At 42.8% G+C, this 25,471-nt stretch overlaps 1 long non-coding RNA gene across 1 annotated transcript; it reads right to left on the bottom strand.

Annotated features, from left to right (window-relative positions):
* Positions 1–4,111: 4,111 nt before the first annotated feature.
* Positions 4,112–25,072, bottom strand: LOC126528438 (uncharacterized). Its single transcript, XR_011890055.1, has 2 exons — positions 20,074–25,072; positions 4,112–16,552 (listed from the first exon to the last, which is right to left on the bottom strand). It is a non-coding gene; the product is annotated as an uncharacterized lncRNA (long non-coding RNA).
* Positions 25,073–25,471: the final 399 nt, after the last annotated feature.

Below are 25,471 nucleotides of genomic sequence, written 5' to 3'. Positions count from 1 at the left end.
CTCCAACTCGCTCCTGTCATGTATGCACACGCTGTGACTTACCCACCCCCGTTTCGCCCCGACGCGGTGTGCCTGACAGCAGCAGCAACAGTGGGAAAGTCGAAGGAAGAGGCAAGGAAAGCTTCGCTTTAAAATGGCGATAGCAAAGGGAGCGCGAGGAAAGCGAGGGGCCGCATGAGACGTGCCCCATGACGGCGGCTCGCTACGAGATGGCGCCATAGTAGCATGCGCCGTCACACAGTTGCCGATGATGTCATTACTAAGGCATGTGACGAGCACGTCCAACGATACCATATATAGAAACAAAGAGCATGCACCACTTCGCGTATGCCACTAGAGTGCGCTCTGCGGGAGCCACGCATTCCCATGTTCACGCTCTCTTTCTGGACAGTGAGCAACGCAAATGGTGCAATTCAAAACACCGAAAGAGCTGTGCTCGAATTTCGCATTAGGGAGTACTGTAATCATCAGTGAATTTTCTTTCTGTTTCCGGTTCAGTTCCAGTCCAATACCCTGCTATCGAGTCGTATTCACACAAAGCCACCAGGATTGTTTCAGGGCTTCTTCCAAGATTAAGATAGAAACTGTAAGCAACGTTACTAGATTAGCATTCACTGTAAGAGAAGACAAAGTGAACCGGAAAAGCATAGTTTCTTGCCTTGCTTCGATAGTTTCGTCATACTGGAGGCTCAATTCAACGTTTCGACAAGTGGACTTGTCTTCTTCAAGGCGACGTATGCTTTCCTCGCCGCAGTATATGTAGGTGGGGGTTCTTTTAAAGGGGAGAGCGCCAACGAGGGAAGGTGTGTTAGCGTGTCGAATTGAGAGTAAACGAATGCTGTGCACAAGGCCAGGGCCAACACCCCCCCCCCCCCCCCCCCCCCGTCTGTCAACTCACGCCTGTTAGTCAACGTGTCAACGGTGTCTGACAGGCCGACTGAAAATAAAAAGAGGAAGGGAAAGCGGAAAAAGAAAACGGATACGCCAAGAAACCAAACTAAGCGTTGTTGCCTATAGCTTGAAATTTAGCATAGCGAATTGATTCTAAAGCTCCCTTTGAAACATTTATGCCTATTGGTTGCAATGTCTTGAACTTATGGATAAGGTATGATTCTCTGCATTTTCTTTCTCGTTCAGAACGGAAATTTGCTTGTAAGATGTAGAGCTTAAGTTCATCAAAGTTATGACCTGGTTGGTTGAAATGCTCGGCGACAGCTTTGGGAAGCTTTTTAGCCTTGTCCGTGCGATGTCCGTTTAATCTGATGTCCATTGATTGTCCTGTTTCACCGATATATTGTTTCTTACAGAAGGACCATTCAAGCATATAAATCACATCCGAACTTGTACAAGTGAAGCTAGATAATTGACTTCATGTGTATAACTATTTGTGGTGCTTTTAATTTTAATGTCACTTTGAAGGTGCCTGCAGGTGTTGCAGCTGGGGCGACAACATGCTTTTATTACGAGGGGGATGATGTTGGCTGACTTTTGCGTGCACTAACATGTCTTTAATGTTCCTGTTTTGGCAATAGGTAACCCTAGGTACATCCGGAACAAGATATTCTAATGTACTCCCAAACATAAACAACAGCCTACGGAAATACCACCCAACATTATCAAGTAATGAGCATCTGAGAAAAGCGTTCCCGGATGTACCTAGGGTTACCTATCGCCAAAACAGGAACATTAAAGACATGTTAGTGCACGCAAAAGTCAGCCAACAGCATTCCCCCATAATAAAAGCATGTTGTCGCCCCAGTTGCAAAACCTTCAAAGTGACATTAAAATTAAAAGCACTGCAAACAGTTATACACATGAAGTCAATTATCTAGCTTCACTTGTACAAGTTCGGATGTGATTTATATGCTTGAATGGTCCTTCTGTAAGAAACAATATATCGGTGAAACAGGACAATCAATGAACGTCAGATTAAACGGACACCACGCGGACACAGCTAAAAAGCTTCCCAATGCCGTCGCCGAGCATTTCAACCAACCAGGTCATAACTTTGATGAACTTAAGCTCTACATCTTAGTCAAATTTCCGTTATGAACGAGAAAGAAAATGCAGAGAATCATACCTTATCCATAAGTTCAAGACATTGCAACCAATAGGTATAAACGTTTCAAAGGGAGCTTTAGTATCTATTCGCTATGCTAAATTTCAAGCTATAGGCAACAACGCTTAGTTTGGTTTCTTCGCGTATCCATTTTTTTCCCTTTCCCTTGCTCTTTTTTTTTTCCGGTCGGCGTGTCAGACGCCATTGACACGCCGGCTAACACGCGAGTTGACAGACGGGGCAGGGGGGGGGCTGGCCTTGTGCACAGCATTCCTTTACTCTCAATTCGACACGCTAACACACCTTCCCTCGTTGCCGCACCCTCCTGCCTTACACCCTCTGCCCTTTAGACGAACCCCACCTATATATACTGTGGCGAGGAAAGCATACGTCGCCTTGAAGAAGACAAGTCCACTGGTCGAAACGTTGGCTCCTGCTTTCACCTTGTTCTCATTTTGCTCACTGTCTTGAATTTCCATCCTCCACATTCCCCATGTTTTCCCTGGAGGCTTCATTTTGCTTCTGGATGGGAATCGATCCGAGTCAATGACAGATGGCACACCATCACTTGCGTTGAGCACGCCTCTTCACACTGCACTGCCCTATGATATAGTATAAGGCTTACCACATCGACATGGAGATGTCCGGTTCCTGTTTCTCCAACAGTGAGCCAATGGACTCCAACGACTACACCGTCGTGGAGAAGTAGAAGTGCCAGAAGGCAACCAAAGACACGAGTGAGCAGGGCCCCAACAGACCGCCTACTCTGACTTACAGGATTGCTTCTGTGCCTCTCAACATCTCTAAGAATTTCAATTCTGTACACAGACAGATTCTCAACACCTACTTTAATAATGTGGCTCAAAAAGGAATTAACAAAGTGCGTTTCAACACCAAGAAAAACAGTCACAGTGGAAGTAGCGACACAGGCTGTCCTAGAAATATTTTAAACTGTGCGCATACCAGGACATATAGAAGTCGCATCGTTTATTGTGCACGGTGGTTGCATAGGGGAGGCGTTATTTTTGGTGTCGCGATTTACATCAGAGACGAAGAGTTACAAAGGTTCTCGTCTTCAACAGAGAAGGTCAACTTTCATTGCTTCGGTCACTCGATGAGCGTGCAGCTTCTTTTTGAGGGAGACACCTACCTGATCATGTCATGGTAGGCTACTCGAGATACCCAGTGCATCCTTATGTGCCCCGACTACTTTAATGTCACAAGTGCCAAAGCTAGGCCATGTCAGTGCTGTCTGCACAGGCAGACGGCATGCTCCCGCTGTGCCATGACATATCTTCATGCAAAGAAAAAGAAATGAAGTGCTCAAATCGCAATGGACCCCGCGAGGCCAATTCCAAGGATTGTCCTAAACAGAAAAAGTTGATTAAAATACCAAACCAAATGAGCAAGACAAGTATGTCCCACAATGAGGTGGCAGTATCAGTGCAACACCAGAGGAGATGATCACGTTGATGTGGACAAGCCCGTAAGCCCAAATGAGAGCTTCCTGACTTCAATTCCATAGGTCCAGCCTAAGGTAGTTGAATTGGCATCGATAGATCTCTCCAAACCATTGCTTCAAGTGAGCCGGGCAAGCCTGGAACCAAATGAATGGCCGTGCTTGCCGCCACGCACACGGGCCTTAGTCTATCAACATGAGCAAGTGCAGTGCACTGGAAAATTGCCTTCAGATTCTGTCATCAAAGCCACGCTGTGACAAATAATCGACAGCCTGCAGCTGCTACTGTCTAGTTTAAATACGGCAGTGGTGCTAATAGCGTCAAAACTTATGAAACCTGTACACAGTCTCCTAGCTACTCTGCAGTAACCTCTACTTCTGCCCGCGAAGATGACTGTGCTCTGTTGTGAAATATGCACGTACGCGTTATGCAGAAACTGTATGCTGTACAACCCTTGTCGTGTTCACCATAGCAGCAGGCTAGAGGCACTTCACTCAGGCCGACCTCTCCACCTTTCAGCCATTAAAAATTATCTTTTGACTGTAACGTCTGCATCTCCTAGGGACTTTAAATCAGTCACACAAGTCGTGGCAACAGTAATTTCTTACTTTATTGTAACGAAACAGCATCAACAATATATCAATGAAAGAACACAGGAGGGAGCACTGGCTAATCAGACTACTGTTTTACTCCCTATTTGCAAGTGCAGAAAACTATTCAAAGCCGGGACAAGCCAAGCCTCCCCCCCACCACTTCTAAAATAAAGAGCTTTCATTAGCTCGGAAACAGACAACAGGAGCCCAGCTGGTTACTTATTTGCCATGAGAATGCAAAAGATCTTCACGAGTTGCTTACAATGATAGCAACCAATGCAATTCGGTTATGCAGATCAATTGAAAAGAAATAATTAAAAAGGGGGCACAAGCATAACAATGCCAAAAGCACAAGGCTCAATACACTGGTGTACTGCACTACGGCAACTGCCGTTCTTAAGAGGAAGCTTTAGCTCTGGTGCTCCTATCTAAATACATGTAAAAGGAGAATTCGTTTTTCTCGGCAACCACTGCACCAAATTTGACGAGGTTTGTTGCCTTTAAAAGAAAAACTTTAAATCTAGTGACTGTTGGTATCGAATTTTTGGTTTAGGGCTTTAATTTTTATTAAAAATTGACGAAAATCGCAAATTTTCAAAGAAGGAATTATCAAGTTTACAACTCTCTAACTCAGAAATGAAAAACGATAACACAATTCTGTGAGTTGCATATAATAGTACATCTAAAGCGGACAAAACTGATATGCTATACCTGAATATCAAAACATTTAGTAGTATGGAAATACAGCTTTTGCAGAACCTTTGTAAACAACGTAACAAATTCACGTAAGATATAAAATGACATATCAAATTTGTCCGCTTTCAATGGTCTAATGGATGCCGTTTATAGAACTGCGATATCTGCTTTTGATGCAGAGTTATGAATTTGTAAACTTCGTCCTTCTCTTTTTTTTGGACTTGCGAATTTTTGAAAATTATTTTATGATAATCCAGGACCTAAATCGAAATTCCGCTTCCAACAGTCACTAGAATTGAACTTTCTCTCTCAAGTGCAACAAATTTTATTAAAATCGGTCCAGGGGTTATCTCAGAAAAACGTTTTTCCGTTTTACATGTATTTGAATAGGCCGCGTCGGAGTTGGGCCCGAGCTAAAGCTTCCTCTTAATGTCACTTTTTTTTCTTTTTGCCAGCACTATTTCATGGTTGCTTAATGGTACCATGGTTGCTATATTACACAAAATTTACAATCGCTGCCACCACTGAAGTAACACAAATATTTCTCCATACACTTATGCAAAAATCTAAGACATCGAAGTCAATATGTGCCATTGCTATATCTGTATATACGACTAGAGGAACTTCCATCAAAAATACACAGCATGTGAAGTGGACTATAGAGACATGTTGATAAATACCTGCAAGGTCAATTCCCTGCTGAACGTGTTAGTTTAGCTTAGCCTATTGCCCATGTCATGAGTACTGTCACAGCAGGCACTGCAACACACAGAAGCTGGTTTGAATTTGAAGGCATACGTGATTGTTGCCATGCGTACTGACTAGCACTTGACTGTCATGTCTTTTAGTGAAGCCAAAGTTCACTAAGACTGCCTGCCTATTTGTGTTTTGTATGGCAGCATCTGGTGGCATTCGGTGCAACCTACTGCAGAAATCAGGCCTCTTAGTCCCCATGCTCCAAAAATGTCAAGCTTGTCTGCCAGTAGAATTGTCATACACTCGGTTTATTCACTGGGGCGTCACAGCATTTGTCCATATATTTTCAGCAGCTGTCGGTCGGGTCAGCCTTACAGCAAGGCAAGGTCATATCTGGACCTCATCCGTGTTTTCATGAGCATGATAATAGCGAGTCACGAGTGGAATTAGCACACAATATCCAAAATGGCAGCACGACAGTGAAATGAAAACTTCCATCTCTGAGATGACGTGGCACTATGTTACAGTCTTAGAGGCCATAGTGTGAATGCAGACTTGTTACAGTTTCTAGGCTCCTCTGAATTTTGACCCATGAATTTGCATTGGTTACATTCTATGACAAAACGGCTATGCATATCCACACACACATGCTGCTGATTTAGCTCTGAGGTGCAACTGTGTTGATGCCGTCTCTGCTAACCATGTGTCAACTTTCACCCTTGAAGGCAAGTTCACCCACCTCACCAGTTTCCCAACCTGACTGGAGTTTGCATAAATCTGCACAAAATGAGAGTTTGATCTGTTTCTTGAATTCACACATGAAGAACTGCTAAGGAACTGTACAATCCTGCCACTAAAGCGGTACTGCATTTTCTGGCATAAGCTATCACGGTGTGCCAAAAAGTGCACCGCACGTCACGAGTTCATTACAAAAGTTAATGAACGCATCACTCGTGGATTTTTGTTTTAGAATAAGCTTGTAACTGCACCATGACCTGCTGCTTCAAATGAAAATACAGTAACTCTGTGAAATGCTATATTATATAGCATCTTTGTGAATTGCTATGTCCAGCGAATCTTTGTGAGAACCACGCATTCTTGCAACCCAATCAGCAATACATGCATATTAAACTTAATTGGCAGCCTCCTCTAGTCTTATTCTCATATGTTTCTAGAGTAGCACAACATTACCCCAAATTACAAAAGTGGGAAAAGAAATTGTTTCATGGACCAGCATGTCAACAGAGCCTTAACAAGTTACTTGAGTTGGGCAATAAAGGAACTGCTGATTATTGCCAGAGGCAGTTTGCGAAATTGTGCTAGCTATCTGCTGCCATTTTAACATCCCTGAACATGCGTTGAAGATGTCAATATTAGGAAGTGAATAAAAAGCCCAATATGACCTGGCTTCTTCAGAACTTTATGCCCTTACATTTTTGGGAAGAATGTCTTAGCACCCATTAATCATGAGAACGCCCACTTCACCGTACATCCAACAATGGGCCAAAAATAAAACTTGCATCATTGCAGCACATGACAACTTGCAGGATATATATTACTACATGGCAGCCTGTGATGGGACATGAATATGTGAGCAGGATAATCTGGCACAGTTGCCAAAGGAGTTTAGGACAACAAACAATGAAGTTAAACAAAAGCAGAAGATTTAGGTGATGCAGCATGCTCAATTTTGGAGCAACTGTGATGCAATGCATTCAATGCGAAAAGCAAAGGCAACAAAATGTGGACTGATCCTATTGCCTGCTTTCTCCATCTTTTGCCTCGCAGTTAGTGATGCCACAAGAACTGCACTACTGCCAGTGATATACAGGCTGCAGTCAAATAAGGCTATCAACTTCAGCAGTGGAGACAGTGTCCTGGTGTGATACCTTCTTGCATTAAACAAAACATGCAGCAGTGTGCAGTCATTCACTGGGAGCCTCTACTGCCATGTCGCCCAATATATTTCAAAACACAGCCATGTGGATCCTGCTCAACATGTCTACATCTTCCTGCCTTCGCGGTGAAACTTGAACATGGAAACATTGACCACTGTGTCTATATACAAGCCAAAGTGAATAGTTTCTAATTGCTGGACAGTGTTTTCTTTTAATGTTACGATGAATATATCTTGCAAGAGTAACAGCCCTCGAGCTGCCATTACTATGAACTGTGGCCCATGACTTCACATGATCTTATAGGGGGCTGTGAGAACAATCCGGAAGCTTCTTTTTATATTCTCTTTCACTTAGACGAACTATTTGCAACTCATGCGTTGCAGCAGCAGGTGCTTCCTACACTACGTGCCACAACTTGCTCAGTTCGCATGCTTCAAGCAACCATTGTTTACACCTGTCCAGCAATTGGCAGAGCAGTTGTACCAATACTGCTGTGGTTACACAATTATAAAACGCAAAAGGAAGGAATTGGGAGCCAAATGACATCAAAGACTGTGCCCGAAATTAACAGCACTATTTGATACAAGAACATCCAGACTGTATTCACAGCACTGCTGCCATTTGAGATATGCCCAATCTTGATACTGTTGCTCAAAAGCACGTTCCCGCTGTGCATTTGTTTCTGTATTACGCTTTGATCTACTTCCTGCCAGTGCTGTTTGTCCTTTGTGCTAACGAGCCGTGACACTAGCAAGTCTTATGCCATATTCAAGAATGCATCTTAACTTGAAGCCCAAGCTAGACTTGACCTAAATGATGCCTATAGTGAATGAGCCGAAGGAAACGCAATGTCTTGGACCTGTCAATGCCAGATGTTTAGATCAAGTCATGCATGGGCTTCAAGTTAAGATGCACTTCCGAATATGAAAGTTATACCCTGGAGATGCTGGCCTCATTTGTTTTGTTTTCTTCAGATATAAAGTTTGCTTCTCATAAACCAAAGCTTTATTTGATGCAAAGACTCCTATGAACAAAAGGATCATTTTACCTTTAGCTTTTTGGTCAAGTTCATGGCCCAGCTACGAGCAACCAAACGCCAGCTGAAAGATGTTGCCAGCAGATGGCATGGTGCCACAAGTCACAAGACAATTTTGATCGTGTTTCATTTCTGGCCGACGGCGACGGCTGTGAAATGCCTTCACAGCATGTGGTAACGCTGCATGTGAGTCTGCAAATATTCCTTCCGAGTGAACGACCTTGGGCAGGCAGCACAATGGAACGGGCCCCCTGTCGTATGCTGGCGCATGTGGACGGTCAGGTTAGACTTCTGCCGGAAGGCGCGCGAGCAGACGGTGCACTTAAATGGCTTCTCACCCGTGTGTACGCGCATGTGGGCCGCCAGGTGACCCTCCCTGTTCAGCTCGCGGAAGCAGATGTGACATGTAAACCTCTTTTCTGGCCTGCCAGGACACTTGTGCCTATCCAAGAGCACTGCGCTAAAATACGTGCGGAGGCAAACAAAGCATTTGTGTTGCCCAGGCAAGGACAGGGCATTGCAGTCTGCTGCATCTACAGCGCCCTCGATGTACTCATCACTGCAGGACTGAGTGGAATCATCCAGTGCATCCAGAGTGTCTTCGTCGGGGACGATGACCAATGGCACCTGCGGCGGCTCCGCCTTGCACTGAACTATTTCAGCTGATGCCCGGGAGGAAGCTTTAGAAGAGAAAACTGGAAAGAATAAATAGGGTGTGTTAGTCTCGCTGCCACCAATGAATTGTTTCATGAAGGCGTCAATATACCGTTCACTTCTATACACCGAGCTCAGCTTACCCGGGATAAAGCCTTGCTTACAAAGTACATTTGAAAAAAACATCTTTGTGCTAGCACAGACAGCTACGTGCGCAACCATAATTGCACTGCAGATTGCCTATGGTTCATAGAGCAACAGCATGCAAAGAAACTATGAGATGGCGAATTTCTCTGTATGAAGACAACTATGCTATAGTGACGTTTCTGGATGCATTAGAAATGATCAAGTGAACATTCCTAATGCAACTAGGGCAGCCACACCATCATGGTAGCTTCAGTTTCAGTTGTGCATAATACCTAACCATAGAGCATATCTTAAAACCGACTGGCGGCTCCCGGCACGACTGAGCCTGTCGGTGCCAGAAGCCACTAGTCTTTAAATGCAATAAATTTGCACAAATATTTTCAGTCCTATGATGTCACCATTTACAAGAAGGTTGCCTGGCTAGCACAGTTGAAAATACAGGTAGCGGTACTGTGGACAGTTGACACCTACAACAAAAGTAGAATCGCAACAAAAACAAAAACACTTCAGGGTTTATGACAATGTAACAAAAGACAAAAGAGAATAATGCACTACCAAGTTGCCAGGCATTATCGAAAGATAACATGGTTTAGTGAATGTTATTCAGTAGAAGAAAAAAAGCATAAGTCAAGACATTTGGCCATCGCAACCATGTCAAGTCTGGAATATGGACTTTTACTTAAAAGTCTGGAGTTCCCCACTAAATTGAGGCCGGTTGGTAACCCACATTGTGACACAAGAAGTCACAGTGCTCTTAAGCCAAGAGGTTTCACAGCTCACAATCAGGAATACAATTCGAGAGTTTCAGAAATCATTAAACAGTAAAAATAATGCATAGGTTATTTTGCACAAACCTGCACAAACACAACTGCCACTCCAGAGTGGGCCACTTCATAACATTGACAAGCAGAGAATAAGCTTTCTACATTGCCCTTTGTTGCTTACTATTACCTCGACACTTTAACACACATGTACTGCTCGGGAATGAGGCCTTGTCGACAAGTGGGAAAGAAATGGCGAGAGTATGCACATGTTAAGCATGACACAAAACATGCACCTGGATATTTCTTTCACACAAAAATGTAACAGCATCTACCGCTGATCCCTGATAAACACAATCTAAACAACAACAAAGGAATCCCCTTGACAGCTTTGCAGGAAATATGGATGCATCTGGGTGCACTGAAGAGCTTCAATATGCAGTCTGTCAGCAGAAACCTGGAAAGAAGTTTAACATGATTTATGAACTAGACTTGTATGCAAGCCAAAACTGAGTGATCAAATCACCAATGCCTTTCAATCAATCAAGAGTATCACAGTATGAGATATTTCAAATGACCAACGAAGGCACAAAAAGAGATATTTCAAGCTGGAGCCAATGTTTCAGTCTGTCTTTGAAGTCCCCTTATTGAAACATTGGCCACAACCTGATATTACCCTCACTTAATCCCTCCTATCGTCTGCTGCACAATATCATGCGGCCATCATGAAGCCTCAGCTACTGCACACTGGCCAGTTACTTTACATTGGGAGAGGGGAGTAAACAGAGTAATGGACGATGAAGTACTAATGCAAATTTTCTGACACCACTTTGTTTTAGAAACTGAATTCCAGCAAAGTGCTGGCAAAAATAAAATTGCAAAATTACCTGTACTGACCCCAGTGCCTGATTCAAGTGAGGTCGAGGAATTTCCGTATATAACTGACAAAATTTAATTCTTGGGTTTTTACACTTCAAAGCCACAATCTGATTAAGGAGCGAGGCTGCCGATGGGGGGCACCTAAATGATTTTGACAACCTGCAGTTCTTTAATGCACACCAAAGCTCACGGCACAGATGCTTTAGCAGTTTGCCCTCATCGAAATGCGACCACTGTAGATATTGTGCTTGGCATCAGAGCATCGTGGTCACTGAGTCATAAATGTCAACGTCCAGAGCAGTATTCCTAGAAACGACGTATTTATTCGATTATAAGGCAGTGACAATCACAAGGCGAGGATTCCCCCCCTTCCCAGTTGGGGGACCCAAGAAATGTAACTTAAGTATGCACACTAATATAGGGTGATATAGAACAGGCGGCAGATTATTGAGACTCTGTGGGGACTGCCCAAAATACCAAATAATCGGACACCCCCAGACGCGCTGCCGCGAAACCACACCATAAGGTGAAATTCAGGCTGTCGTGAAGTCACACATCAAACAGAAATTTGCATATAACCTCCTCCCCCCTGCCATTACTGTAAAATTTTTAGAATTCTCGGTGTAGGTTATATGCAAAGATGACAGTACCGCCTCACCTGCCAAGGTTTATTAGTTACTACAATGTGCACTGCTCTGTAAAATCTGGATCGCTGAAAATGTGGCACTGGGTCTATCAGCCTCGCATATGAGGCCAGGGGTGACTTTGAGGCTACAAGTCTGAATAAAAAGCTCGCCTTATACTTGAATAAATACATAACTGCAATAAAATTGAGCAATGTCAACAAAACATGAAAGAAAAATGGAAAATATTAACACAAATGACACTGCTACACCTATGAGAAGTAAAGAAAAAAAGGGGGTCAATTTTTTTGGTAACAGTCATAATAACATAATTATAATGCCTGCACTAGGTCGCTCTCGATCGTCCACTATGTTGTTTTTCTGATTCTTACGTTTCAGTACTATTGAGAGCAACTTCATTTTCCTCTGCTGTTGTTCCCTGCTGCAATGTTTCTGCAGCAGATGCACAATGTATGAAAAATGCAATTCATTAGGCGAAGTTATAATTTGAACAAGAGCATGCTGTTTTTTCCTGACCACACACTGAAGACTGCTTACTAGTTTGATCTCTAATTGTTTTGAAGGGCGATTCACCAGGCTCCATTGAAAATTTCGGTTATACACAGGAAGCTGTAAGGTGCCATCCAGAAAGCGTTCTATCCCCCCCCCAAAAAAATTTCGAACTGATTCATCATTAAAGCACATACAAGAAATTGAACTGTCCTGTTACCATGCCACCAGGAGGCGAGTGTTACTGTAAACAGAGACACTCTCCCCCTCTGTCTCGACTGGCATCCACAAGTGGCATTCGTTCCTCGTCTTTTCCCTTACAGGCACCGAGGGACAGCGCCACGTTCACGCGAGGAGACCAGTTTTCTTTTTTTCTTCTTCTTTTTTTTTTGCTCGGCAGTGCACTTTCATTGGCGGCACTGCACGTTTCACATTGGATGATTTACCGAAGTCGTATGCCATGGTTGGCGAAGTTGCATGGATTGCGTTTTTTGTAGAAGCATTTGTGCGTGCGACTGACTCTGCGGCTGGAAGCGGTGCCTCCCTCAAGAGGAAGGGTGTGCCGACTTTAGTGTGAAATTTCAGCCATTTTAGTGTGGTGCATTGCTTTGATGCTTTGCGGGCACGAGCGTTGGTGCGTGATCTATGCACTGACGCATTAACACTACTTGCGCAAATGACATCATACTTTATCATGCATACTAGACAACATCAGCAGGCTCTGGCACTGGTTCAAGGTGCATGGCTGAGGCAGCCTGCTTTCAGGGACAGGCTGATGAAGCATGTTCAGTTGAATTAGAGGAAGGAGTGGATATTCCCCATCCTGGCAGCTATGGCTTTAAACACGTAAAATTAGCAGCAGTAAGGCATCAGCTAACACCAATAGCTTGAAATGCATAAAGAATTACTGCTCTACTTGAAGTATCCGGAGTAGTAATAGTTACAAATAAATCTATAAGAAATAACTAAATAAATAAAATAGTATATAAAAGGAATAAGAAGCTTAATCTACGGAGTCAAACCAAATGCTTCATGCATGGTAAGTGATATTAAAGCTTTAGAAGTCCTCGTTAAAGAATACTGAAAAGAATATAATGCTGAAAGAAAAGTGATGCATTTAATTGAATACTGACGCAACATTCTGACTTGTCATTACTGCATAAATGAAAGCCCATGACCTCTTAAACCTAGGATGAATAGTGGAAAATTATACAGTTGCCTAGATTGTAGTGCTGCATAAAATTTCACAGACTTCTATTTCCACCGATGCACCTGTGATGCTCATAAACTCTTCAGTTCATAGAACACAAACTGATGCTTTTAATATTGTTTCATTTATATCTTTCTAAGAAACTTCATATCTTCCTTCTGGGAAAACACGGCGAAGGCAGGAGATGGAAATTCAAGACGATGAGCAAAACGAGAACAAGGAGAACTTGTGGAAACTTTGGCTCCTGCTTTCACCTTATTCTCATATTGCTCATCATCTTCTTTCTTGCCATTTACCACTGAAATGTGGAATAACCGACATGTCTGTCCTGTGCAAATTGCCACGTGAGCATTTTGGGAAGGAACTTCTTGTACATGTAACATGTTTATTGTATGAATGCCGTATTAGTGCACTTATACACTCCTGCTATGTCTCAAATGTGAGACAGCAGTACTTCGACATAAAATAAGAAATTATTTATTGCATTACTTGTTTCCACAAACCACTTTTGGTTCCAGCACCCAGACATTGGAGGTGGTATGACGTTGTGAAACAATGGCTAGCTAGCTCTGTTCATAAGATCAATGAAAAAAAAAAAAAAAGGCAAGCAGCCAAAAAAGAAAGAAAAGCAGGCAGGCAGCACTTCTTTTTCCTTTTTTTGTGTGTGTGCATACATGAGAAGCCTCACCATACCCAGCCTTACTGCTACACGTCAGAAAATTTCTTTTTCTGTGTCATGATGTTAAGTAATGTCGACACTAAGCTCGGCACTTTGAGACAAACTTTAGTATGCTTTTTACATTAAGTGCCAATTTTTTATGAGTGAGAAGCATGTGGGTGGACTTTTACAATTGTTAAAATGAATCAGCACTCCGTAAAATTAAAAATTACATGCAAAAGCCTTAACTCTGTATATTTTTCAATAAACCCCAATATTACAGTGCGTAATGTTTTGCCTATCCTTTCAATATTTGAGTTCAATGTTTGTTTCTCAATGGTGAACATCAGCCGACTCACTACTTAGTGATTACCAATGATGGAACACTAATTTTAAACTGAACCACTGTCCTTCATTATATTGTGGAAACACCTGTGTGTGTCACCATGCTCAAATCTTTTTTTCATTTTGTATTTCAACACGTAAAAAGCCTGTAGACATGCAAAAATGTTCTGCAGGAATAATTATGTGCCTAGCTAAATTTATTCAAAGCTCACAGGCAGCTTCAAAAGTGCTGGCAGGCTGCTGGAATGCTTCTGAAAAAGCTTGACCCAAAACTTCTGCAATTACAGTCTATGTGAACACTAACAATCTTATCACACTTAGATATGTTTCAATTAAACCTTGTATGCCCCTTCCTTACACATTTTGCTAGGCTGTGCACTGAACTAAGACAACTTGAAGCACTATAAATGTTAGGTTGCTTCAATTGAAACATTACCATCTAAAATGGGAGATTTGTTTTTAGTTCCTGTGCTATATATGCTTCACACAAATCAGACAGAAATAGCATCCAAATTTATTTCACTTTTCTTGTTCAACCACATTTGTATGGAGTCATTTCCCATTCCTATACTCCAGCTGCAAGTGCCTTTAAAACTGCCCTTTAGTAGACAAATATGAAATGACAATATTAAAAACAAACAAAAAAATTATCCCAAGATGTGGCAACATACCATACGACATCAAAAAGTTAAAAAAAAACAGTGCTGTCAGCATATGCTTATGAATACTCATGGTGTAATGTTTTTTCAATGGACCTCAGTTGCAAGTGAGCACCTTTCTTGTCCACGATCTACGCTTCTTGCCATACCAGACCAGCACAAAGTATCGCACATACACTAGCCCACCAATTTACTACTACTGATTTCCGTTAATCTGATCCAGATGGGACTGATGAAATTGGTCCAATTATCCAGCAGCTAGAATTAAGCAAGAGGCAGAAAAACCACCGAACTGCCGACTCATTTGGCAGTAGCTTCCCCAGTCGTAACATGCTTTGAATCATACAGCAGCCGCATTTTATGAGTTCGAAGTAGAAAACTAACATGAAGATGATGCTAGAGCTTCAAAACAAAGTAGAAATTGAATGTGCATTCAACCTTTTATCAATAAAAATGAAGCATGCCGCCGATTCTGGCACAAAAGAAAAAGACAAAACCAGCAAACTTTACCTTCACAAAGTAGGATTTTATTTATTTAATGTCTATCGTCATCCCTTTCAGACAGCACTTTATTGTTGTCTATGATGACAAACATCCTTTATACAGTCCACAGCGCCTTTGATATTCCACACTTATCTAAAGACACCATAACTATTACTAATGGGCTGGTGACCCACACCTAGAACTAACACTTTGCTAGTTCGTCCTGTGATACATGCAGTTCTCCAGAATGCCAAGAACATGTGACGTGGCTTGTTGTTGCTAGCTTAACATGTAAAATAACTTATCTTTAAAGAGCTTTCGTAATCAAAGACTGAAAATAGGGTGTCGTTGTTGTGCTATCTGAGTCGCCATCTTGCAACGGCAACGACGATGACACTGGCTTTGATGGCAAGCTTTGTGAATGCAGTTTTGGCTTTGTATACGACTGTGCCACCAAAGCAATTTCGGGCAAATTTTCTTGGAAAAAAGAAAAAGGTACAAATTAGGAAAAGGTAAATATGTTATTATTAATTGTGAGCTACCAGTTTCGCTTTAATATGACCCTGAGATAGGCCAAAAATATGTGTTCTTAACGGGAGATAATACGTTTTCGACGTGTTCCCGTACCACAAGTGTCGCTGAGATAGATGCTGCCACTATTGAAATCACTACTGCATTCACCAGAGGGGATGAACGTGTGCCTGACGAACGGGCACCTTTGAATTATCCGGCGAAGGCTAATTTCAGGATGAAAATAACGAAAGTTTGTACCACACAAATGTAGGGGTGACAGCCAGGACCTTTGGTCAGGATCAGATTAACCAAAAAATTTAGTTAATCAGCATCAACTGAAGGAAAGTCCACTGTGTTTTGAGATACATGTACCGTAACAAAACAACTACACACCAGGTATATATGGTGTAATTGGTTTCTGTTATGCAAATATTTTCGTAAACGCCTGACCATCTTTTTTGAAAGGCAAATATGACACAAGTTCCTTTAACAGTATGGGTCATTTCTCTCTATTACCCCTTATTGTTATAGAAAGAGTTTTGCGTAATGTTCTTCCCACTTTCTCTCATCCCGAGTGCCCCCATGTGCTGTCCAAAGGATACTTCCATCCAGTGAGCAGCATGGCATGCCTAGTTGAGCTTCGCTGCCCACGTTGCCTCAGTGATCAAGTACCTGCATAGAGATGGGCACCTTATGCGCCAATCGTTTCACAAATTGCACAGATAGCAAAGCCAACTTTCAATAATTGCACCTCGGCAGTTCTCTTAACCCCCTCCACCTTGCAGTGCTGTAGAGAGTTCACTTTATCAATATTCTACGTACAGGATAGCTAGTGCTTCCTTCCAACACTAAATTAGGAAGAGTTGGGTGCATAGAATGCCCAGCAGAATAAGCCACAATGAAGTTGCAGGGCTTTAAACTAATTATTATTGAAAACTACATAAAGTACCGGGACTGCGTTGCAGGGCTCCTAAAGTACCCAGACAGAAGTTATTAGGCACAAATCAACACTAAAAAGCGAGTAATGTTTAAGGAAATAACTGATTGTTCTGGGACTGAGCTGGCTCCTTGTGATGAGCGAAAGTGCCCGCACATTGAGTGCAGTGGTGATTTGAAAAAATTCGATTGTGTAGCTTTAAGCTCTTCTAACTGGTTTGGCTCTCGTTCGCTCTCCTCTGTGGGATGCCACAGTGGATGCGGGTTGCGATCATCAGAATGGTTATGAACGTCAAGGCCCAGCTTATGGTAACATACTGGTGGCGGGCCGTGTCAGTGGCTTGAATTGGCATGGATTCAGGCAGCATGCACTCTTCGTTCATGGTAAGTTGTGCCTTGAGATGAGTGAAACACTCACTCACCTACACAAACGCATGAACACATCAAAATGCTTAGAATGCTAAAATATGCAGTGTCGTAAAATAATTTTGCGACACTGCATACGCTAGATGTGTCCTTGATAGCCAAAGCCTCAGCCCTATGGCAAATCACTTAATGGAACGCATGAACAACTCTGACAGTTTTGGTTGTCATTCGCTTTGTCCGCAAAATCGACTGTTTCAGGACAACAGAAATGCTCATTCATCTTCACCAATGCATGAACACGTCAAAATGCTTCTGTACACCTTTCTCGATTTTTAACCCTTTGAGGGTCAAATTAAAATGCGACTCACCAGGGTTAAATGTTTTTATTGCAGATTTAAAGTCTTCGGAATTTATTGCAATTCTTTTAGAGTGAGCATAAAGTTAGAAAAATATATTTCCATAGAGAAACATGCATTGTTTATTCATCAATACAGATGGGCTTGCAATACCTATAAGAATAAAAACGTAGATACACTGAAATAGATATATACAGTTGAAACTCGATTTGACAAAGTGATGAGCATGCTTGAATTACTTCGTTAAATCGAGGAAAGTTCGAAAAATCAAGTGAGGAATTTTTCGGTCCTTCGAAATAAAAAATCGTAATGTAGCAACACCCCAAAGGTACTGCGGCATTGTATTTGCTGCTAACCCACGCCTGTGCATGTAAAAAGTCTATGAGGGGGACCAAATACCGCCACCCCTAGCGCCATCTGGTAAGTAAGAACGCTAGCGACTGCAGAGTCTGTTGTGCCGTGCATGGGAGAGGCGTGCAGCCTCGTCAAAATAAAGCTAGGGCTGTGACTAGGGCACCTAGATGTTTTAACATGATAGCATTAGAGCGCAAGCTCAAAGAAAAACCTGTCTGCGTCAAAGTTAGAAAGAAATCGCAGCTTTTTTTTTACTCATTTATTTCTGGAAAAGCTTCGTTAAATTGGGTATAATGGGAGCTAGTTTCGTTAATTCGGGTTGATGACAACATTGAACCTTATGGGTACTTGCTGGGGAATGGAAATTTCTTCGTTACATCAGTAACTTCATAACTCAAATGATATTGTGCAACAAAAAACGACACGGACGTAAGGGAAGATGACACAACAAGCACAATATCGGGTTTCGTTAGATCTCAGTTTTAACTGTATTTCAATTCGGCACTTGGACTGCATCGGAGTAATCGCCGCTCGACTCAGTTGCAGCAGAGCAACTAGCACGCATGCCTGTAGCATAACTGAACTGTGTATGTGAGCGCACACAAAAGAACTCTATGGTTGTGCACCCGTAGAGAAACGAAATGAGACTAACCAAAACTAACCGCCACACGGTCACACATGTAAATCAGTCTCTATAACACCAGCATAAAGAAGTCATGGACGGAAAACTAAGAGACTACAAAGCAGAAAAAGAGATGGTCTTTGTATCCACACAGGGTGGCAGCACTTGTTGAGCAACAAAAAATTGAAAACTTGGCACATTTTTCAAATACACAGATGGTGCCATAAATATACAGCATTGACCATTTGAGACTTGTTCGTGGTGCCATATATTTATGCCTTTGACCCCCAAGGGGTTAAGCACACCCTTATTGATTGGTCCTGATCACAAAGAGGCTAGAGAAACCAGTATTTTCAATTCCTGATATCTAAATTGCAGGAAGCACCTGAATTATCAATGTAATATGAGAGCATACCGCGGATCCATCGTTAGAAAGTGCTGTATCGACAGCAAAGACTGCAATGAACCAAGCTTGTTAACACCCGTACCAATGCTACAAGAAGCGTGAGGCAGGCCCTTGAAACAAGCGAAAAATGCTGCAGCCCGGCAACTCACGCTGGTGGGGACTAAGTGCCAACCACGTGACACCTGCACATGCCTTTGTGATTGCTTTTATTGCTCATGCAGTGCTCGCCAGCCTCAGCTTCTGCCAGTCACCTACTTTATCCTAGAAATGAAATAGCCCCAAATTTGAATACAACAAATTAGTCCAGGATACTTCACACACTTTCCGGTATCCATCTATGCCCAGACCTAAATTCTTGCTTCCTTGCCAACTTGGGTTGCTCGGTATGCGCCGCTCTTCAGTAAACGTCTGATAGCTGATGCATTTCTAGCGTCCTCCCTGTCCAGTTCTATTTCACACTGATTACTTTCTGTTCCTTTCAAAGCGCTGGAGATGCATCAGCTATCAGAAATCTAACTACCTAGCCCAGCTTTCTGCCATAAGCTCAGTGAACCTCGTTGTTGCCAACTTGGGTCACTGGATTCGTCAGTGTGTGTGCCGCTCTTCGTAATAATGACCAAACATATCATTACCAATTACTCATTCATCATTAGATGGACTGCTACTTGCGTTTCCAAGCATCTCCAAAGTATGGATGTGCTGAATATCTTTTCTCTCAGTCCATCAGTGCCATTTAGGAGCACTGTTGAGGTCAGGTTTCTGCACGATAGAAATTTACGCTGCTTTCTTGTAATTGTTCTTAGGTTGTATGAACTAACATAAGCCATCAACCATTATTATTTTTGCCCTGAAGTTGAACGAGAAGTGAACTGTTTTTGTGGGACTGGAACAAAAAATGGAATGAAAAGGTTTCGATTTGAAGGTTTGTTGATGATGACAGTGCGCTGTGTTCATCTTAAAAGGTCATTCAAAAGGTAGTTTTGCATGCTAAGCTAGAGGCTATGGGGACGTTCCATGACTTTGGGGGATTTAGGAGACATGGACACTAACGGAGAGAATCAGTTTGAGAAGTTGAAGTCGAATAGAATGTGCAATTTGATTTCCTGAATGCGGTACAGCCGAATCTTTCCCTGCAGACTGATTTTCAGCTTACCTCAGAAGCAGTTAAATTGGCATGCGGCGACCGCAGACTGCAATCATGGCCGGGTTGACAACGCACAGTCAAGTGGTGAAGTCCAGCACAGTAGGAAAGACCAGACCATGCCCAAGTTGCACAGCATCAACCTAAGTAGAAGATATGAAAGAGGCGCTCTGAGCCAACCGGGCCTAATGGTCCCAGAACCGGCATCTTCCAAGCAATGTTTCTTGGAAACACCCTTTTCAGTTTAGCTATTAAGCACTGGCATGCATCAGTATTCATGTAAATGTAGCCCAAAGGAAGTGAAGATAAGGACCTGAAAAACTATGAGATCAAGTGGCCGTTATTTTACAATGAAGGATACAGACAATGCACATAAAGGTCGCTTAACTGCTAAGCACTGTCGGCACTCAAGTCACAATAGACATTTAAAGATTGCCACAGAAAAAGCTCAATCAGCCTTTCTTCGAAGGGACCGCAAGAAACAACACTGAATGAATCTGGACTAGTAAAGCATTAGAACAAAACCGTATTATGTTTAGTGCATCAGAAGAGAGGTTGATTACATGTGGGGAAATAGGGGCTGAACTTCCTTCAATTCCACACAGACACTGCAGTGTTAGTATACCAGTGTGACATCTGAAATTTCAAAGTATCTTTTCGAACTGGGCATGGCATAGAGCATGAAGAGCCCACAAAACTTGCTATGTTGAATTTTTGGGTCATTTATAATGCAACAAAATGCTCCTTTATTGGTCAATAATTACTTAAACCCAAATGGACACTGTTAAAACACATGACACCACAGGAAGCTAACCTGTGAAATATCAGGTGGTGACGCTTTCCCCTTGCCTTTCATTTTTGCTTCTTCTCTGGCTCACTCAAGCTTCATCTCACAATAGGAGTAACATTTTTTGTCGAAGTGTAATATGGTAACACAGCTTCACTTAATGTTATTCTTTGGTATAACTTCAAGCCAACTGAACCCTAAGACAATATCATCACTGCTCTATTTGGTAAAACATCATTAGTGGTTAGAAAACATGGCTGATTTCAGAATAAATGTGCCATATATGATTGGGGATCTTTCCTGGCTAGAAACTACAAAACAGCGAGTATTTGGGTCAATACAGTGCTTACACACATTACATGCTTGTTTTGTCCACAATAAACTTGAAAAGCTTGTCACTTGCAGCAATGGCAATCACAAAATGCCAATTTCACTGCTACGGCAAAGGCTCCATTTCGCAATACCACATATGCTGTGCTTCACTATAGCGGTGAAAGACGTTGCCATCATTCCAATGCAGTGATATCAAAAGTTTTTTAGAGCTGCTGCAGAGGATGCACATTCCAGATTTATTGCGAATGAAACAGGCAAGCAGTGCACGTGAACATGGTAATAAACTGAACCAGGTGTAAAGCACTACCTCAGCATCAAACTACAGTGAATAAAATATATATATATACCCCAGTGGCTTAAGTCGAGTGTATCACACAGCCTCAAGTGGAAAGCAGGCTCAATTGGCAAGCTATGTTTCCTATACTTTGTGAAGCTGTTCCAACTATGCACACACATTTAAGGTGTTAAAGAAAATAAAAATAGACTCAAGGTTGTAATAACAGCAACACAAAACCGTTTGTGGAGGGAACTGTGGGGGTAGTGAAGAAATGGGCTAGAGGACGTGCTGCATTAGAAGGGGTATGAAAATCAGCCAGGACACTGCAAAATCTGCAACAACATTTCAATACCTGCAGAAATTAAGGTACGAGGGACATTCAGAAAGTTTCGTCATTTTTTTTTTAACAAGAAGATGGTACACCAGGTGAAGCAAACAATCGCCATAATAAGAATTCACACCTGCTGCTGGTTCAGCGACGGAAGGAGCGTCAACAGTGGAGGAATGACACATGTGCAAAGCGCCAAAGAAGAGAAAGTAGCAGCAGACCGGCATGCCCGAGGTTATTCGAGTACAAATCACGATGGCACACAGATGTGTGCTGACATCATGGTCGCCAGTGGAAGTGCATGCTGTTACACGGTATGAATGGGCACTTGTTCTCTGCATTGAAAGCTGCACTCTCGGGAGTTCACTTCCAAAACAATGCTGAGTTGGAGCAGGCTGTGCGATCATATCTTCCGTCACAGAGCACCCAATTTTACCAGAGTGGTTTCTTCAAACCGACTGCTGGCTACAACAAATGTCCCAATGTCAGTGGCGACTATGTGGAAAAACAGTGCAAGGCATATAGTTCATGATGCCATGGTGATGCCATGGAAGCAATAAAGCTTCCGTGTGAAAATAAATTACGAAAATTACTTTCAGAACGTCCCTCATATTTGGAAAATATTAAAGAATTTATTTTTGGGGTTTTATGAGCAGCAGGATATTATTATGAGGCACGCTGTAGTGGGAGACTCTGGATTTATTTTGGCCACTTAAGTACTTCAGCAAATCAAAGTATTTCAGCATTCTTGCCCTCAATAAAATGCAGCTGCCACAGCCTAGATCGAACTTGCAACCTCAACAGAGCAAAAGGTGTTTTGGAAGAAGCAAGGGACACCGTTGAATGAGCCTCTAGTCACTTTTTATCAGGCAGAGGAATAACGATTTCATCAGTGATACACTTGCCAACTTGAAGTGTGAGCACAGATCGGTAGAGCACTTTTGCAATAATCTTCCTTCTGTCGTAAATAGTCTGCCATGTTTTGTTTTTAAATGCTTTCTGGCACTACCTTTTCATTGGCACGTGTACAAACCAGAAAGGTTTTTCACTTTTTAAGTACACGATCACATAACAATATAAATTCCTACTTGAGCAATAGTGTTGTCATTTGTCTAGCTGCTTTACTCTCAATTTCTCAAGCACGCCAAACTAACTGGCACGGCATGTCTTGCCCAGTGCAGCAATACCTTGATTTGGGCGAGTTGGTTCATCTTGACAGTTTTCGTAAAAGTGCTCTAAGCCTGAAGACGAAGGAACACATATGACAAGAATGGCACTACTTCCAACTGGCGTTTACTACAAGCGGTCATCTACTTATGCTCAGAGTGCATGATGTACCTGATGCGCAGAGCATAAATAGATGACCGTTTGTAATAAACGCCAATTGGAAGCAGTGCCAGTCCTGTCGCACGTGTTCCTTCGTCTTTAGTGCGTCTTTATGAAAATTGCCCAGTGCCTTGCAATGAGCCAAGGCGTCACTCTATCTCACACTTCCTTTCACTTCTTGTGGGCAAAAAAACGTTGCAAAGAGGCCGCAACTACTGTGGCATCCCTCACCTACTAGCGGCAACACGGGTTTCAGCAACACGTCTCTTTCGTTACATGACAAGGAGCTTGCATTCTTGGATGCTATGCTAAGAAAAGTTTTTTTCGATGCTGACCATTTTTAATCTGTCACACAAATGTAATGCATGTGCAACTCCTCGGTTATAGAAAAGTCTGTGCTACGGAATAAAACGTCAGTTGGTAGCGACACTTTGTTTGGCTTTCATCTTTTTACGTACGCTTTATACTGATTGCCGACGTATGTCTTTGTGCCCTTCACGCTGCCATTGTGTGCAACAGGGCATGTGGCCTTGGGTATGTAAATATCCTCGGCCAAGCCCTAAGAATGGGCATGCGCCGCAGGTCAGGTGCCTGAACAGACAAGAACAGGAAGCAAGAAGTGATGAAGCTAGCATCAGAAGCAGATGTGTGTGGAAAATGAAGTGAACAGAATGGGGTCACAACATACACTGAGTGAGGAGCGTTTAGCTACACAGAAGTGAAGAAGTTGGCACCCGAAGCAGCCGGGTACGAAGAAGTGAACAAAATGAAACCAGATCGTGAACTGAGCAAGCAATGTTGAGCTATCACAGAAGTGAAGACGTATCAGTAAATATGAAAGAACGCTTCGCTTACAACTTATTGCTACGTAAGTGCGAAATCTGACAACACTTTTTTTGTTTTTGTACGTCTAATTATTTTCTGGGACAGTATTTGAGATTGCACGGTACTTTTTGTCTTAAAGCGAAGCCGGCCGGCGTTTTCCTTTGCTTCTGTACGAGTCCAAAAACCGCTTAACTGGCAGCCTTCCCAAAGAAACAGGGAGGCAACGCAGATTTCGCACCACGACGCAATTGCTACAATAGCTAACGCAGGATGAAATACTCTTATGTTCCGCACACTGCAGTAAGCCTGCGCCGTCACTGAACTTGCGGCGCACATTTCTTGATGCTCGATTTTTCGCGGCCAATGCGAAACCTAACTAGATGGTGTCGTAGAAGATACTTCAGTGAATAGTAATTCACACATATATCATCAACCCCAGGAAACAGATGACGTTCCTTTTTCTGTGCCGCTCTTTGAACCTTCAGCGTAGAGCTCTAGACGACGCGGCTGTGAACATTTCGCTCGAGCGAGAACAGCTGGGAGAACTAACGCTGAAGTTATTTGGTTGTACATGTTGAAGTGAAACGCGTTATTCCGTCACACGACCCGTGCACAAGCGTCAATTCCTGTGAAAATCCGCACGCGCAGATATTTCGTCCAGCGATGTCGCACGTCGGAGCTCTTGACCGGGACGACGTACGGTGCGTTGTCCTTCGTCATCAATGCATACGCAGTAGTCGTGAAGGTCGCCGCGAATCCACGGAGTCAGCGATACTGATTTAGCACGGTTTAGCGTGCAGAGCACTAAGTCCGTGTCGAAGCATTTTCTCGAACAGCACAAGACCAGCTCTGTACGCAATTAACGCGGAAGCTAGTCAGAGAGCAGCCATTGAACACGCTGTGATAACTGACGCTACTCGTCTACTAAAGCACTCGGTATTACTGAGATAAGCGACCACCTTTCAAAGATTAGCAAAAGCTTGAGCGTGCGTTGTGTTGCAAGATGGCAAGATGCGTTGTTGATGTAACACGGTGGTCGCCATTGCTCTATGCTGTCAGCGATAGCACTGCCGCCAACGCTACTGGCGGTTGCTAACAAACCGCGGCAAACTAAAGTGCAGTGTGTCAGAATATGTCAATTGAACCGATTTTTATGAAGTTCGTTGCACTTAAAAGAAAACGTTAAAGTCTACTCGCTGTTGCAAATAGAGTTTTGAATGTACTACACGTATTCAACTCACAAGAACAAATGAAATTGACAGCCTACACACGGCCTCAGATTCGTCCAAGCAAACAAAATAACCGTTTTTTGGAGACTGCCAAGGAATACACCCCTTTCTGTGAGCTTGTGCCAGATGAACGCTGTGTAAGAGTGCTGAAAAACAGTAAATTTGGTAATGCTGTGCAGTAGAAGGCGTTACCTTGCACCTACTGCACACGACAACGCTCGCAAAGTTCGTGCTTGAGGCCTTGGTAAGTTGGGTTTCGACTGCAGCGCACGGCCTGCCAACACCCCCGGGTGTGTTGTGCCCAT

Source organism: Dermacentor andersoni, chromosome 9 (genome assembly GCF_023375885.2).
Source record: "Dermacentor andersoni chromosome 9, qqDerAnde1_hic_scaffold, whole genome shotgun sequence".
NCBI lineage: Eukaryota > Metazoa > Arthropoda > Arachnida > Ixodida > Ixodidae > Dermacentor > Dermacentor andersoni.
This window is presented reverse-complemented; position numbering and strand designations above follow the sequence as displayed.